A 17650-nucleotide genomic window follows, 5' to 3' on the forward strand; every position below is an offset into this window, starting at 1 on the left:
TCTTCCGCTACTCGCCGGAGCATCTGTCAAGAGAGGCTTCCGGCACGCAGCTTTTTGCGTTCTCCCTACACTGCCGTCTAGCGGCACCTCCTTGAAGCTGCAGCAATTCTTGGGCTGTATTTTCAAAATTCCATTTCAGCTCCATTTCTCTAGGTCATGTGACACTTGCAGGGAAAATACAACCCATTGCCTCAGGACTTTTAGACAACCAGAGAGCCCCAAATTGCATAAACTGGAAAATCGTTATTATTAACAATAATACCATTTTAATTAAGAGCCTCTACTTGTTTAAGGAAAGGTGGAGGCTAAAATGAAACTGCCCAAGGAACAGGGGGCACCATCTGAACAACGGATAGAAGAAATAAAAAGGGCAGAAAGCCGTGCGTGCTCTTCTAAGTCACAAAATTATTTTGAAAAGAAAAAGATTTAAATTCATATTCTTGATTACAAAAACAGAAGCTGGAAATGTCAGTTTACAGTGCAAAGTGAGCCATAGTGAGCTAGGAGATGAGGGGAGACTAGGAAGTGAAGATGATTCGTATATTGAAATAAATTGCTCGCCTACTATCTGTGACAACCTGTGGGAAGTGATCCTAGTGTGACATTTTAGTGCATGAGACTAGCAAGGAAGCTACACCACCATAGGATCCAGCGCTACAGAACCTGAAACTTCTTTACTATTTGTGAGAAACTCTAAATAGAACGCAATACAGTGGTTCAATACTTTTGAATTTTAAGAAGGGATGCTATCTCATTTTCAGACTCCATGCATCCTCACTAATAAAACAATAATGTCACAGACAAACAGCAAAGCAAGTCAGATTTTCTTAACCCATTTCAGCAGTCAATCACTTAATATATCTTTGGAGTAATGTCGACAATACTATACCAACAAGATTTGATGAGTGACTAGAGGTTAAAGGCAAGGGTTCTGGAACCACACAGCGCCTCCATAGGAGTTTAGGTATCACTACTTACAAGTTGTGTGACTTGGGAAAGTTATTTAATTTCATTGCCTTAGTTGCCTCATCTATTAAAGGGGGAAGTAATAGGTGCCCTATTTCTTACATTTGGTGGCAAGGTTAAACGGCATAATGAAGATAAAAGTAATCAGAATGCAACAGGCACATAGCAATCACTCAATGACTATTAACTGTTCTCATTATTCCGAGGAATACAGGAAAGCTGCCCTCAAAGCCCGTACCCTGGTCTCTTGGTCCACACTAACCTTTTGGAAGTTCTTTACTAATGTCTCTCTTTGAACACGCACACTTTTGTTCTTTATCTTTACATGTCTGTTTCACCGTGAACAACTACATTTCTGAAAGAAGCAAGTACTTATTAAAAACTCGTTTTTTGTAAGGGCTAAGATTTTCCAGAATAAGATAAATTAGTTTTTCATTTTTAATCAGAAAATCAACAGAGAATATCAGAAAAGTAATACTTAGCAATAAATCATAACGGTCAGTTTTGTATACTTGAAATAAAGGTTTTGACAGTGTTTCTGCAGTGTTTTTAGCTGTAAAATGAAAAGGCTGATCGACAGGGACGTCTTCCAGCTTTAACTCGGATGGAGGCAATTTAAACTATAATTCGGTTTACCGGAATTAAATATGGATAAGTAAAATACGTAATTAAATTGAACTGAAATTGAACATATGCTCGAGTAAACCCGGTCCGCTCGAGCTGTTCCGCCTGGGGATTGGCCAGGCTGGGGTGTGGCCAAAGATAGAGGAGGCGGGGCCTTAGGCATTTTCAATCTGGCATTTGCGTGGTCGGCCTCGCAGCAGGCCACGCCCCCACGCCGGCACCGCCCGGGGTCCTTCAGTACGCGTTGATATGATTGGCCGGCGAGTAGTGGTTCTCTTTTCCCCCTGGCTGCTTGAAGGCCCTCTGCCATCATGGTGAGTTTCCCCGCGTCTCTGCAGTAATCCGCCGTATATCCGAGCCATCCTTCGTTCCTCCGTGCCGTCGTCTGTGCTACGGCTGCCCGAAACCTTGTTGTTCTTCTCTGGCCGTGTCTGTCAGAGGCCGGTTTCCGAGGGCTCCGGAGCCGCTGGCGGGGCGTCCAGGCTGCGCTGCCGACCCGGACACGCCGGGATTCAGAGTGGAGGGCCCGGGGACTGAGGGAGCGGTTGTCGCGTTTGTCGGCTTCTCCAGCCTAGTGGATTGAATGGGGGGGGTGGGGGGGTGAAACACCGTACCTGCAGGCGCAGTTGGGGTAGGCGGTTTGCAGGTGATGGCAGCCCCGGAGGGGAAGCGAGTGCCCGCAGCCCCCGGTGGAGTTGCAGCGAATGGAACCGTTCTCGTGTGTAAGCTAGAATCTCGTCAGCTGACTGGAACCTCTTGTTTCACAGTGGGGAAACTGAGGCCCTGGCAAGCGGATTCCCGCGTAACTAGTTAGCTCCGGCATTTGAAAGGGTCAGCTCCCGTTTCTAACCGCACTCCACTTCTGAGCCAGTGCTTCCTCTGATTCTCAATGTTCAAGAATTGAGTACTGTTGAAGTGAACTTAGTTTGGTGTGGTTTTTCAAAAAATTGAAATCCAGCAATCAGTCGGTGCCATGAAACCTACCCGTTCTCTGTCTTTCTGGGAAAATGTTTTTCTTTCGTCAGTGTAAACACGCTAATGCCCGCTTTCCTTGGTCCTTACCGTGTAAGCGAGCTGTGGGCCGTTCAGAAGGGCCCAGCTTTATGGGCTGTAGCCTTGGTCTTTCAGGAAAGGTAGTGTCCGTGCAGGTAGTACGACGTTTGTGGCGACTTTGTGCAGGACGCCTAAACACGGTGCTGTGGCTGTAACGTTTGTGTGGGTCGTAGTTCTCCGGAGAAGTGGTTCTTAATTCGGGGTTCTTTTTGCCCCAAAGAGCACAGTTGGCAAAGTCGGGAGACACTTGGTTACAACTGAAGTGGGGGTGCTACCAGCATCCAGTGGTTAGAGGCCAAGGTTGCTACTGCCCAGAATGCTTAGGACAGTCCCTGCAACAAAGAATTTGTCGCACCAAAATATCAGTAGTGCCCAGGGTGAGAAATCCTGCTCCATAGTGACTCCTGTAACAAAGTGAAGTAACCCAGAGGCACACAAAGCATGTTCTTGGTAGAGTTTGTGTATCTTAGGTGTGTCCTGTGAGTTCAGTGCTGTGCTAAGTGGTTTGGGAGGAGATGGGAGTTTGCTTTGTTTCCTGAAGCTTTTCTGCTACTCGTCCATGTGGCTCTTGAATATTGGAAATGCCCAGCAGCTGAGGAATTGCGTTTTAAATGTCATTTAATTTGTCCACACGGTTAGTGTCCATAATTTGGACAGAGCACTTCTAGATCTTGGAAAATCACCGCAAGGCCAAGAAAAGGTTGAGTGGTTTTATTAACTGGTGTGTTGTGTTTTCAGAACGACACAGTAACTATTCGGACCAGGAAGTTCATGACCAACAGACTACTTCAACGGAAACAGATGGTAAGGAAGGGGCACGTGGAAGTTTAACTTTTACTCACTTTTAAAGATGTTCCATTGTAACATTAAGCTTGATCTTTCCTTTGAGGTCATCGATGTCCTTCACCCTGGGAAGGCAACAGTACCTAAGACAGAAATTCGGGAAAAACTAGCCAAAATGTACAAGACCACACCAGATGTCATCTTTGTATTTGGATTCAGAACCCATTTCGGTGGTGGCAAGACAACTGGCTTTGGCATGATTTATGATTCCTTGGATTACGCAAAGAAAAATGAACCCAAACATAGACTTGCAAGAGTAAGTATCCTCATTTTAACAGCTGCTGGAGACTTTGCAGTAGCATTGTGTGTGGGTGCAGTAGAATGAACAAGAGCAAGCAGTCTGAGGAGGGACAGCATACGGACCTAAAGACTTGTGGGGTTCAGAGAAAAGGTTCTTTGATAAAGGTAGAGTATGGGGTTTCAGAGGTGGCCTCTGCAGCATTTGAGCTGAATCTAGAAGGGCAGGTAAAGTGGTAGTTATGGATGTAGGAACTAAAAGTAGGGATGAGTTTAGAATGGTAGGTTGGCACCAAAAAAAGTGATCTTACTACCTGAGGTCTGAGTTTGGACTTAGCTCCCATAGGTAGCCAGGAACTAGGAAAGGTTTCTTTTAATTTACTGCCTGTCAGGCTCTAGAGGGAACCACGGCAGTGGACTGAGCAAGCTGCCTAGCTTCCATTCTAGGTAGTGAACTAGCAAATGGGTTGTTACTTTGAAATACTGAAGTTTGTCCTCTTTTAGCCCTTCTCCCTGCTATTAGCTAAATCTTTCCATAGAAGAGCTGTGAGGGAAGTCACAGTGATGTGGTAGATGATACCTGTACTCGTTTTAACCGGGTGGTCGGAGGCTGAGGAGGTGACAGTGAAGCTGAGATCCTGGTAAGGATTTGGAAGCAGTCTTGTAGGCAGCAGGAACAGCAAGTGCGAAAGTGGGCAGAGCGAAGAAGAGGAGATGATAGCAGTCTCCACGGCGGTGGGTAGAGCCCTGGGGAAAGGCTTCTGGGTCCGCTGGGAATAATCTGGAGATGAAATGGAAGACACCCTAAAGGGAAACCAAAATGTGGGGACCTCGTGAGCTATAGGTTCAGGGCGGGACAGTAATAGCCAGTTTCCTGAACCTATACCATGCAGTGAGTGTTGAGTAGACATTTGTTTCCTGTGCTGTTATTCTGTACATACTGTTTATTAATTGAATGACCCTTTCTTTCAAACAAGTATTAAGTGTACTTGAAAAGTTTTGATTTGTAGGGGCGGCCGGTTAGCCCAGTTGGTTAGAGCGCGGTGCTCTTAACAACACGGTTGCCAGTTCGATCCCTGCATGGGCCACTGTGAGCTGTGTCCTCCCCAACTAGATGGAAACAACTACTTGACTTGAAGCTGATAGGTCCTGGAAAAACACACTTGAAAAGTTTTGATTTGTGAAGCTGCATTTCTTGAGCTCCAACCTGGTTCATTTTCCTACCAGATTAATGGGTAATGATGAGTTGATGTTTGCAAATATGTAATATATTCCTTTCTCCTTCAGCATGGCCTGTATGAGAAGAAAAAGACGTCAAGAAAACAGCGAAAGGAACGCAAGAACAGAATGAAGAAAGTTAGGGGGACTGCAAAGGCCAGTGTTGGTGCTGGCAAAAAGGTATGGTTCCTCAGGGGAAAGACAGAAATGTCAACTGCAGGTCTTTAGTTTCTAGAAAAGGAGGAGTTTTGTTAATAACCTTTGTTAATGTTTCTTCTTTTCCCACTTCTTCTGGATTACAGAAGGTAACGTTTTGAGAAGCAGCATAATGTAGTATCTTAACACCTCGGTAGAGTAGCTTCTCCACAGTAGCTTCGCCGCAGCTCACAGATAGCACAATACGGGGGCCACATCGGTTCAGTGATCCTGGTGGGCGCTTTGCAAGCCCAGTCAGGGAAAGTTCATTTTACTGCTAATCGGAATAGACTTACAGGGAGCTCAGAGCTAGTTCCCCGAGACTTATTTTAAAATGGACAACTGGTTTAAGAAGCAGTTGAATCAATGTGGCCCATGTTTTCCTGGCATGCTGGAGAGGCCACTGAAATCTCAACTCGCTTTCCTCTCCAGTTAGCCACGACTTAAGTGATTTTAATGATAAGCAGCTTTTTACCAGCTTTGCCTAGCTAACTAAATAGTTGAATGGAATTAAGATGTTGGGTTGTTAAATTAAATAATCAAGTGTTCTGTGAACTTTTTTTTTTGCCTTTTCCCTCTACTTTCTTGGATTTCTTGTTCATCAGAAATGAAGTGTCTAGCAGGTACTGAGATGTGAGCACGGTGTGGGGATGCATCACCCTCCCTAAGTTTGCTTTGATGCTTTGCATGTTGGCTTTTGAACGACAGTTTTATAGTACGATCTGTTATAATAACATCACTACTGTTTTAAAATAGTATATTACGAACAGAGGAGAAAAAACTTTCAATCACGCTTACTTTGGAAACTCAGAAATGCATGTTATGTTGTGAAGTTGACCCACTGGAGGAAGGTGGACACCCTACTGAGTAGTCACTTTTTTTTTTTTTTAAGTAGTCACCTTTTTAACTTACACTTGGGACGCGCTGGCTCCCAGAGAGTTACGTACTCAGGAAATGGCTTTAGTTAACATGGGGCTTGAGAAGAGTCTTCATTCAGTTACGAGCAATCTTTTCTTTGGGGACTTGGGTCCACACTCTGGCAGCTGTGGTAATAAACTAGTCCAGGAAATCTGGCAAAGCCGTGTTCTGGGATCATCCACGCAAAGCCACCTTTTAGCCTCTCCTTTACCATTCCACTGTTTTTTATTGATCTCGTTGTAACTTTCCATCTGATGCCTTTTTTTAATTGAAAAATTCCCAGTATAAGTGTATATTCACATTCAAGCCCTATATCAGTATGCTTTCCCCATAAATATTTGGTCAGTATGGTCCTCTATCCATTTTAAACACATTTTTGCACATTTGAGCAGCCCAAATGGCTAAAATGTAAAGTGCTGAGCCTGGGTTGTGAGGAGTAGGGTTTTGAAATGGAGGTCACTGCCCCTGTGTGATTCCTGTCACTGTGACTCCTGCCGGGCCGGGCAGTAAACCTGGTCTGCCGGCCAGAACGCCTATCACGTTGGCTTTCCAGTGCTGTGGCGTTCCAGTAGCAGACAGCCTGCCAGAGGAACTGTTTCTGTTAGAGCCTCTCCCTGTTGGAGGCTTATACCGATTGGCAGAAGTTTTGGAGGTTGCGAAAAAGAGTCAGTCAGTGTTTGTCTTCTGATCTGGATCGGAAAGATGTTTTTAACACGTTCTTTTCTTCATTATCCGTTGAGTCTCATGTTCGTGCTCAGTGGTGACCAGTGCAGAGGGGCCACCCGTGGGGACCTGAGCCATCACTGTTCCTACTCTAAGTTGCACTGGTGCATTTCACTAGCACTGCTCTGAAAAGCCGGCTGGAAAATGAATGCATAATGAGCACATGTGTTTTTTGGCTCAAAAAGAAGTCAGGCATATTAATGTTCTTTTTATTTCAGTTTTTGTGTGGATATTTTGTTCTTAGCTTTTGGGTGCAATAAGAGTTATTTTAAATTAAGGAATAAATAGTCTCACGTTTGAAGAACTGTTGAGGCATTTTTATTGGAGCTAAATCTGGCCTCTTTAAATACTAATTTGCACTACTTTTCTTGGCTGTGAATGGTGGCTTTCAAAGTATTGAACTGAGACAGGTTTTAAAAGACTTGCCTGATCATTTAGAACTCTCCCATTATGGTTAAGTTAGACTTTAGTCTTGGGTAGTTACCAGGTCTGTGGATGGTTCCAGTGTGCCCAACACAAGGGCAGAGCAGAGGGACCAAGGCTCAGTTGTGCCTACTCGTCTGTAAGTAGGCAGTGGCATGCCTTGGTTGGCACTACCTTGGGCATAATGATCTGTTCATTTTGAAGGCTTCAGGCCACCTTGTTTGCGTAAGACCCATGGTAATCAGGCAAGGTATTCTCAAAATTGGGAATAATAAAGTCAATGTGTGTCTAAGTGCTGTACATACAGTTGCAAAGACAGAACGATCATCTTAAAGGTATCTGATTGCATGCACTTAAATGTAGATTATTTTGGAGTTTGAAAAGGGACTATTAATGAATGTTTGTTTTTTTCCTTCTTCCCTCCTTTCTCCCTTCCCTGCCACTGATTCAGTGAGGTGGAGATTGGATGACAGGTATAATTCAAGCTTTTCACTTAGATCACTAGAATCCTTGGTTTACTGATGCAGTAATTTAAAAGTAGAGCATGTGAAATAAATTTAGATGTAGATTGACGAATGCTCTCAAGAGTTGTAGTGTCTTAAATACTAAGCAACGTGGTTTTGTGTTTAAAATTTAGTAATATTTAGTTTTTGTGTTATTCTTAGCTTGAATGTTTAATTTCTTGATGTTGTGACGATCATACAAAGTTAACATAACTCCAGGTTACTAATACTAGTTTTGCATGAGTGTCGTTTTGTTGAACTTTGAACTTTAATTTTTAAAGTTCAGTTCAGCACTTGCTAACTAAATTTTTTTTCTTCGATTTACAGAAGGAGTAAAGATTCGTCAGTGACTGTGGTGATGCAGCAGATTTTTCATGAGAGTACTAATAAACTAAGAACTTTTATGTGTCTGGTTGTTTGAAATACATTTTAAGTTACACTGGGAGTATAATTCATTAGTCTTCTGTTTAGCAGAATGCTGCCCAAGTTCAGGCGTTCCATCTGGCATTCAGTGAAAACTTGATCTGTTAGGGTGGTTGGTGTTTGTCCTTCCCTTTAATAGCATGACAATGTCAGCTGTAGAGTATGGGCAACATGAGAGCAGTAGGACCAGCCTGGGGCGCTTATGTTAATATTTGCCATCAGGATAGTTTGTCAGTCTCTGAAAAGAGACACTTAAAATCTGAATTGCTCTTTGCTCTTTTCTAGAACCCCCTTAGTTTTTGTTACTGAAAACATTTGCTGGCTTTAATAGAAATTAAAACTATTAAGTCACGTTTTCATAATTTATCCTGTGTAGGATCTTTCGCAACTGTGTTTTGTGCATTGCAGATTTATGCTTAAGGGGGAAAATGAGTGGTTTATTATGAGTAGGAATTTGAAACAGGCTCTATCTAGTGTAATGACTATTTGGGTGTAGTGTATAATTGCTTGGTGAAACTGATTGTACATGCTTTTTATGAAACATACAGGGTTATCTAGTGTTGCTTTTTCTTTGCCAGATGCTGAATCTCAGATGGTTTTTCAGGCATCAGAGTTGAGGGCCTGAACTGGATTATTGGGGTTGGGAGATTTAAGGAACGGTGGTTTTAGGGTTACTGTATCGGTTGAGGTCCCTTTTCAGAGGATAGACAATGTGAGTTGGAGAGCTTGAGTGCTTGGGGTGGGGGCAAGAGGTGTATTAATTAATGGCTTACGGATTTTGGATGCTTTGTTATTTTTTTTCTGAAGTTGATTGGCTTGTAGTTTCGGTGGGTCCTTCTGGAAATCAAGCTTACAAATGCTATTAAGAACCTTGGTCGTGGATGAAAAGCTCCAGAGAAACTTCAGGAAACAGTAGAGGACTTGAATGACCTAATAGAGACATGAAAGCAAGGTTGAGGCAAAAAAAAGCCTGTCAGAGGGTTGCGGGAAGGAATGGTTATGTATTTTGGAGGAACGGATGGTAAGAAGCCCTGACTGAAGGAGCGACAAACGGGAGGGCAGGGATGCGAATAAGTGAGGGCTGAACCTGCTGGCTGAGGGTGGGGCAGGTGTAGTCCCACTATTTGAGGTTATGCTGAAGCTACACAGAGTTTGCGGGACCCATGGCCTGTTGGGTTCCCTTGCAAGGACCAGGAAATACCAGATGGTCTACTTGTAGGGCGAGTGGAGGAGTGGGGAATTGAGGCCTGCAAGCTTCAGTTTTCTCCCAAATGACTATGGGTGTGGAGTAGGGGATTTAAGGTTTTTGGCATGTGTAGAGGAGCAGTGCACGGAGGTCAAAGGCCATTCATGCTTGGTGGCAGATGTTGCAGTTTCATGTGACTCTGAGGGTGTGGGAGCAGAGGACTGGTGAGCAGCATGCATGGGCAAGGTGGAAGGTACCGGGAGGTATTGGAGCTGGCCCGGGGCGGGGCAGCCGCTGAAGCTGGGAGCAGGCTTGGAAGGGGTGGTCCTAAGAGTTGGTTGCAGTTCAGGAGCAGTGAGTGGAAGCAATGAAGCAAGAACTGACACGTAACAGGTGGTTTGCAGAGGGCACAGCTGCAGGGGGCCTGAAAGGAAGTGAAGTTTGGCCACAGTCACAAGGTACAGAGGCCTTTTCTATTGGGATGTGATCAGGGAGGGCAGTTTGTGGTCATTCAGCCTCGGGTGTGTTTCCAGGGTAACACTGGCCTGGGATGGTACAGAAGTCACACAGTGGCAGTCTTGGACAGGCAAAAACATTTTCAAACTGGACGGATCTTCCATAAAGAGCCAGATTTCTAGCCTCCTTAAGTATCAGTAAGCACCAGCGGGCCCATGGCCACGAGCCTCAGAATAGGTGTTTGTTCTCTAGTCCATCCTGTTCTCTGTCCCTACAGCTGGGGTGCTCCTGCACCCTTATCTGCCTGCTCTCTGGTCTTGTGTCCCCTCTGCATACACCTTGCCTTCCATCTAGTCCAACTGAGTGGGAAGTTACTTTGTCCCTTGATTTAGCTAACTTTACATTGGGGCCCCCAAGGGTACTTGATCTGCTGACCTGACTCAAGGCTATTTTGAAGCTCAAATGATGTAGCATCTGAGAATTTTGGAGACTGAAGTGCTTTGCAGCTGTGATAGGAAGCAGGGACTTGGAGGAACTCTCTTTAAATTGTGGGCAATTGTGCTGTTGAACTTGAGGATTCTTGGAGTCGGCACTGTTTTGGCCCTGACAGCAGACCACTGCTGTCAACGGGCTTTGAAAGGGCCACCATCAAAGTGCAAAGCTGACTATAGGAAGGAGAGTCCGTGAGGAAGTACACAGCCCGCCCTTGAACGTGGTGCTGGGAGTGAGGGCGAGCTGTTTTGTGAGCGGTAGCAAGAACAGAAGCTAGAGGGAGCTCTGAAAAGGGGGCAGTTTTAAAAAGTCCAGTGAATACTGGGGTGCTTGTTCACAGCTTGCCTTAGACTGTACCTCGCAGTTGCATTTGTAGCTTCAGGTGCCCAGGTAACCAGGCAGCTGGAAACTGCTCTGTTCCCTGGCAAGTTGATGATTTTGGGTTCCTTAAAGGCAACAGCTTTTGTCTCTAGAGACAGCATCTTAAATACACTGAACTCTTGGAGTCTGGGCTGGTGCTATTCTAAACTAAGCAGTGACCCTAAGTCTCACGGGACCCATGTAGGGGCTTTAGACCAGTTAACCCAACTAAGTGGGGGGGCTGGGATTGGAACATAATTGTATGACTCTAGAGTCTTCACTGCATTCAAATAGTTGAGCAGCTGGTTTTTGCAGGGCATATAATGGTGTTGGACTCATGATTTGTACACCTATGCTCAGCAAGGTGCCTGTTGCCAGGGAATTGAACATTATTGAATGGCCCGCTGAAACCCCGTTACTGAGCTGCTATGTGCACAAGTGAGTTCCTGTCCTGGGAGATGGATGAAGAAGCAGGCCCTGCCTTTAAAGCTCAGCGTTGAGCACCTTACCCAGTCTTGTCCTGCAGACAGTGTAATTGTGTTGAATTACACAGTAGGAATCCAGAGGTGAGAGCAGCGGTGCCAGGAGCATGGGTCTTGGCCGGCTTCTGAGGAACACCAACTGGTGCAAGACATGAACCATTCTGGATGCAGAGGAGCAGGGCTCTGGTTTGGGTCTATGATGATGGGAAAGAACACGGAGGGAGGAACAAGCAGCTGTGGTGTGAGGTGAGTCCAGTCATTCTGTGGGGAAAGCAGATTGGGGAGGTCGGGAGCAGAATGTGGGTAGGCGTTTTCATCGGTGAGCTGGAAGGCCCTGTGGTGACTGGTGGCTTCCAGCAGTTTTGCACAATGCATTGCTGGTAGGAGAAATTCCATTTCAAAAATGGAACAGTTGGCTGCAAGAGCAGAGATGCCACACCTGATTCATTTATGCAGGCAAAGCCCAGGATTTCCCAAGTTCACAGGTCTAGTGTGGGTCTGGGGCATCAGTGCTGCCCCTCCACACTTGAATTTGTTCCACATTCACTCACCGTTGAACTTAACTGCCAGCCATTGCAGAAGCGAGACCCGCCCCCCTCTGCCTCCCCTACCCCCCATAACAAGCTATCCATGATCTGAGTGGATGGCTACAGATGAGGTTCTGATGGGGAAGGAACTTGGAAAGGTCAGCAGGGAACAGGCCAGGGAGGGCAACGTATGCCAGGCTAAGGGATTATGTGTCCTTGTCACATGCTGAATTCCTCTGCAACAGAGACTGAAGCGATTGGACTGCGCATGTATGTAGGAGGGCATTTGTGTAGGAAGTTAGGGGTTGACAAGATGGCATCCAAGCAGTTGAGCTTGTGAAAGGACTAGACTGGAATGAGGAAACTTTACGATCCACACCCAGTCTGTATCCAGCTGGAGCCATGAGTGGGCCTCCATTTCCTTTTGTCTGGTGAGGTGCAAGGACTGGACAATTGGTTTCCAAGCCTGGCACTTGGGGGCTTGTTCAGTATGCAAACGCCCAGGCCTCTTAGCCCTGTTTCCAGAGTTACTAGTTCTGGGTGGCACCCAAGCCTCTGAAGTTTTAACTTCTGCACTTGCTCTTAGCCAAAAGGCCGAGACGCGATGAAGTTTTAACTTCTGAATGCTGCTGCTGATCAGTTAGGTTAGGGAAACTGAGCTAGAGTCCCCAAGGTCACTTCTGCCTCTGAGAATTGTGTCTAACTAGGAGACGTCCCTGGCCTCAATAGTTGGCAAGTGAACAGACATACTATTATTACTTCTAATAAAATAGTAATGACGGCAGAATAGTTTTCTATGTGCCAGGTACATAGTAAGCCTGTTGCATAATTTATCTCATTTACCTTTTGTAACTATGAGGTAGGTACTGTATCCCCATTTTACAGACAGAGATGGAGGCTCAAGGAGGTTAAGGAACTTGGTCACAATTGCACAGCTTTGTCATTCTATGATATGTCTGGGGACATTTGTGGAACTTCTCACTAAGGAGGGAGAACTTGCACTGAGTCTTGATGGGTGCAGAGAGGTAGGCTAAGGCGGTGGTTTTCCCAATGTGGTCCTGAATAGGCAACAGCAGCAGCATCTAGGAACTTGTTGCAAATGCAACTTCTCAGGCCCCAGAACTACTCAATCAGAAACGGCCCAGCCTCCAGGTAATTCTGAGGGGGTTGAAGTTGAAGAACCACTGAGCTAGGGGGAGGGACGGGAAGACATCCCAGCAGGGACAGTTGTGTGAACTAGGAATGGCAGTACCCCATCTCTGGCCTTCCCTGTGGTGGCATAGAGGTCTGATGAGCTGCACAGACTCCCACAAGAGGGCACTGTGGGCACAGGCTTGGATGCTGCCTGCTTTGTTGTCCCGGCTGACAGCCTTGTGGAAGTGTGAAAAAGCCCGATGCCACATCAACTGGAGAGGTCACTCTTTCTTCTCCGAGAAGGTCTAGGGGTGATCATCTTGTTTATAGAATTCGGCCCTTGTAGGGAAGCTGAACGGCAGGGCTTTCTGCTGTTCACATGTGCGCGGCCATGTCTGCCTATCTGGGCTGCTATGTCTCTGCAGACCTGTGCAGACCGCCTCCTCTTGTAGCTGCCCAGACAAGGGGCTGTGGTTTCTCTGGGAGGAAGGCTGCTAGACCCCAGAGGCCCAGTTCTGGTTTAGTGTTCTCCCTTTAGTGCAATGCCTCTGGTTCTTCGACAGTTTGGGGGGGCAGGCAGAGTGCTGGGTCACAAGACTATCTTCAAGCCTTAGCTCTTCCCCAACAGTCCTTTGTGATCTCAGGCAAATCCCCTTCACTGGGCCTCAGTTTCCTACTGTAAGATAAAGGAGAGGCACTGAGAAGGTGGCTTTCCGTATCTTTCTCCACGCGTGGAATCCTGCCCTGGGGAGTTGAGACAGACGTGTCCTATTCAAGGTGCTCAGATTGCCGGGCAGCTGTGAGCACTGCTGTGTGCCATCCAGCTCTTGTGTCCCTGTAAGTGAGCCTTGGCAGGGACCATGCAAGGCAGTACGGGGGAATCCACCACGGTGCGGTTTTTTAAAAGTCCAGATCTTTGGACATCAAGGATTTGCCTCCATGGATTTCTATTCTGCATTGCTGGGAGGAAATAAAGATTTACACTCTGTTCTCCCTCGCTCAGCTGCAGTGTATATCTCGTATAATAATATATTGCTTTGGAGGGAGGGGCTGTGACGGTGTGGGGGCTTCGCATTCACCTCAATCCAAGGATTGGCGTCCTACAGTGACCGCTCACCCAGCTGAGCCACTCTGCCCGGACAGTTAGTCTCTGGAATTGTGTTTTCAGAAAGCTGTAGGTGTCCGCATCGCAGAGCCAGAGGGGGTTGGAGACAGGTCCGGTCCAGCCCTCTGCTGGCTCCTAGTGTCCACAGTGATATTCAGAGAGTTTGGTTAGAAACTGCCCAACCCGCAGGCAAATGCAATCACACTGCTGCTCTCCTTGGTGGAGGAAATGTGAAACAGGATGCCTCTTTCCTTCAGGCCTCGGAAGGAAAGAAAGCTCTCCGGTTGATGTGACAGCTATTTTGCATGCAGTTAGCGCTGCATTGGGGTTTTTTGTTTTTGTTTTTTTCTGTTTGTATATGAGGCCACTGAGGCATGGGGGTCAGCCGACTTTTCCCCAGGATCTCAGCCCATCAGTGGTGGGGAGAGGGCTGAGCTTCCAGCCTCTTCACCTTGAGCTGGCTCCCCTTCTGACAGCAGGTGAGTCATTTGCTGCTCAGGTGCCATTTCCTTTTTTTTTTGGTTTTCTTTTTTTAATATTCCACCCTTAGGTGTTTTCATTTTATTGTGATACAATTGACATATAACATAGTATTAGGTGAAGGTATGTAGCATAATGATGTGACATATGTATATATTGTGAAATGATTATGACGGTAAGTCTAGTTAACATCCATCACCTCACAGGGTTACAAATTTTCATTTTTCTTGTGAGAAGAACTTTTAAGATCTATTTTCTTAGCAACTTTCAAATGTACAACACAGTATTGCTAAATAATAGTCACCATTCTGTACATTACATCCCCAGAACTTATTTATCTTATAACTGGAAGTTTGTCCCTTTGGACCCATGTCACCCACCTTCCACCACCCTCACCCCCCCCCCCCCCGCAATTGGCAAATGCTACTCTGTTCTCTGTTTCTATTGCTTTTTTTTTTTTTTTTTTTTTTTAAGATCTTACATATAAGTGAGATCATGCAATATTTATCTTTGTCTCTCTCTGACATTTTACTTAGCATAATGCCCTCAAGGTCAATCCATGTTGTCACAAATGGCAGGATTTCTTTTTTTATGTCTGAATAATATTCCTCTGTGTGTGTGTGTGTGTGTGTGTGTGTGTGTGTACACACATTATCTAGTTATCCATTCACAGACACTTAGGTTGTTTCCGTGTCTTGGCTACTGTAAATAATGCTGCAATGAACATGGAGTACAGGTTTCTGTGAGATGGTCATTTCATTTCCTTTGGATATATACCCAGAAGTGGAATTGCTAGATCACATGATACTTTTTAATTTGGGGGGAAACCTCCATACCATTTTCTGTAGTGGCTGCACCAATTTCTGTTCCTACCAACAGTGCACAAATGTTCCCTTTTCTCCACATCCTTACCAACACTTGTTATCTCTTGTCTTTTTGATGACAGCCACGCTAACAGGTTGAAGTGATAGGTCACTGTGGTTTTGATTTGCGTTTCCCTGATTAGTGTGTTGAGCACCTTTTCCTGTACCTGGTGGCCATCAGTATGTCTTCTTTTGGAAGAATGTTTATTCGGTTCCTCTGCCCTTTTTTAAAATTGGATTGTTTGATTGTTTGCTATTGAATTGTATGAGTTCTTTATATATTTTAGATATTAACCCTTTATCCAATATATTGCTTGCAGATATTTTCTCCAATTCGAGAGGTTGCCTTTTCATTTTGTTGATGGTTTCCTTTGCTGTGCAGAAGCTTTTTAGTTTGGTGTAGTCCTGCTTGTCTATTTTTGCTTTTGTTGCCTTTGCTTTTGGTGTGAAATCCAAAAAAATCACCAAGACCGATGTTAAGGAACTTACCCCTATGCTTTCTTCTAGCAGCTTCCTGGTTTCAGGTGTTGTGTTCAAATTTGTAATCCACTTTGGTTGATTTTTGTGTGTGGTGTAAGCCAGAGGTCCAGTTTCATTCTTTTGCATGTGGCTGTCCAGCTTTCTAACACCATTTTCCTCCTGTTTGTAAGGTTACAAAGCCCTGCAGTTGTCTGGGGTCTTTTTCCACGCTGTTCACCTTCTTCCCCTGTGCTATCTCACGGAATGTCACTGGGACAGAACTGTCCCTTGGAGGCCGAGTGTTCACATGTCTACGACTGGTGCTCTTTGAGCAGCCTTTGTCTTCGGTTTAGAGGGCGTGTGAGGTAGGAGCCCTGCAGCCTGCAGGTCAGTGAGAGCTCGACTTCAGCTGCCTTTATAGTGAGGACATTGGTTCCCTTACGTAAGAAGCCACCTAGATGCACAGAGGACTTCAGGGGGACTCATGCAGCAGTTTAAGATGTCATCACGACCTAGACATTTTCTCTCTCTGCTCTGCTACTCACGGTGTGGGCTCCTTTCTGTAAGGTGGTGGCCAGTTCCAGTGGAGGCTGGCAGGGTTGGGACTAGGGTGGGGCAATGAGAGGCCTAGGACGCGAAATCCAAGGAGGTGTTCGCTCAGGCTGGGAAAGCATAGGGTTAGTGCCTTCACGAGCCCTAGTGTACCTCAGCCTCGTCCTGGCCCTGGGGCTGACTGCCCTCCTCCATGTTGGTGGGAGAGAGACTGCCCTCCTGCCCTGGTTCACTCATAGCAGGCAAAAGCGCTGTAAGAAATGGGCCCCTAAAAGCGACTGGCATACGCACGATACAAATTTACTCCTAACTCTCCTAGTAGTCCACGGCAGGGTATTCATGGTCAGCAGGAGGCTTTCCTCTGCACATGGTGATTCAGGCTCCTCCTTTCCTGTCCTTTGCCATCTCAGGGCCTCACAGTCACCTGCATCAGTCTGGCAGAATGGAAACGAGGTGGAGGTGAGGCCTGACCAGAAGTTTGCCCTTGTCGGCTGCCACTTAGTCCCCTGGCACACCTGACTGCAAGGGGGGCTGGGAAACGTAGGCCAGCTCCAGCCCAGGCGAAGTTCCGAGAATGGTTTTGGGGGACACTTACCAGTCTTTGCCACAGCAAGAAGAAGTAAATGGATGCTTCATAAGGATCCTTTGAACAGAAGCCTCTTAAGCAAACGGGGGAATTGATTGGAAAGCTGGGAGGTGTTGAACAACCAAAATGTAGGCATGCTGGCCGCCTCCCTGAGATTGGGACTGGAAAGTATTTCAGGACAAATCAGCTCTCCCTCCTTCCCTCCTTCCTCCTCTCCCAGGCTGTTCCACTCTTTCTTTGCAGGCTGGCTTCCTTTGCTCTCCTTTCCCATGGCTCCCACACCAGGATTCCCATTGCTTCCCATTCCAAGACTCCAACGACATTAATTAGACCCTGTGTCCTGCTTGTCACTCCCCAGGAACGAGACGCTGACTGGCCTGGCCCAGGAGAGGGGTCCCTTCTTGGTCCGGCCAGCTCACGGAGACCACTTCCTATTTAACTGGGGTTGAGGGAGCACTTACTGAGAAGGGGTGAAGACAAAGGGGGCTACTGATGTGTCCACAGCAGCCGTCCCTGTTGCTAAGATTTCTGCCTTTTCTCCTCATTCCCAGACTATGGTTGCCACTTAAAAAACAAAACAAACTATTTTTTATCAACTTTATTTAAAAAATAGCTTTATTGAGATATAATTTACATACCAAAATATTCACCCTTTTCAAGTATGCAATTCAGTGGGCTTCCGTGTATTTGCAGAGTTAATGTAACCATCACCACCACCTAATTTTTGAACATTTTTATCATGCTGAAAAGAACTCTGTGCCCATTACCAATCACTCCACGTTTTCTCCAACCTCTGCCCTCCAACCCTGGACTCTCTCTCTCCCTATGGATTTGCTTATTCT

At 46.0% G+C, this 17650-nt stretch overlaps 1 long non-coding RNA gene across 3 annotated transcripts; it reads left to right on the forward strand.

Annotated features, from left to right (window-relative positions):
* The first annotated feature begins 1803 nt into the window (after positions 1–1803).
* LOC109454868 (small ribosomal subunit protein eS24) lies at positions 1804–8107 on the forward strand. Of its 3 annotated transcripts, XR_002138532.2 has the most exons (7): positions 1804–1904; positions 3382–3447; positions 3533–3742; positions 5011–5121; positions 5742–5759; positions 7652–7673; positions 8031–8107. It is a non-coding gene; the product is annotated as a small ribosomal subunit protein eS24 (long non-coding RNA). The 3 variants fall into 3 exon arrangements; XR_002138531.2 differs by lacking the exon at positions 5742–5759; XR_012498534.1 differs by lacking the exons at positions 5742–5759; positions 7652–7673.
* Positions 8108–17650: the final 9543 nt, after the last annotated feature.

Source organism: Rhinolophus sinicus, linkage group LG07, assembly GCF_036562045.2.
Source record: "Rhinolophus sinicus isolate RSC01 linkage group LG07, ASM3656204v1, whole genome shotgun sequence".
In the NCBI taxonomy this organism is placed as follows: domain Eukaryota; kingdom Metazoa; phylum Chordata; class Mammalia; order Chiroptera; family Rhinolophidae; genus Rhinolophus; species Rhinolophus sinicus.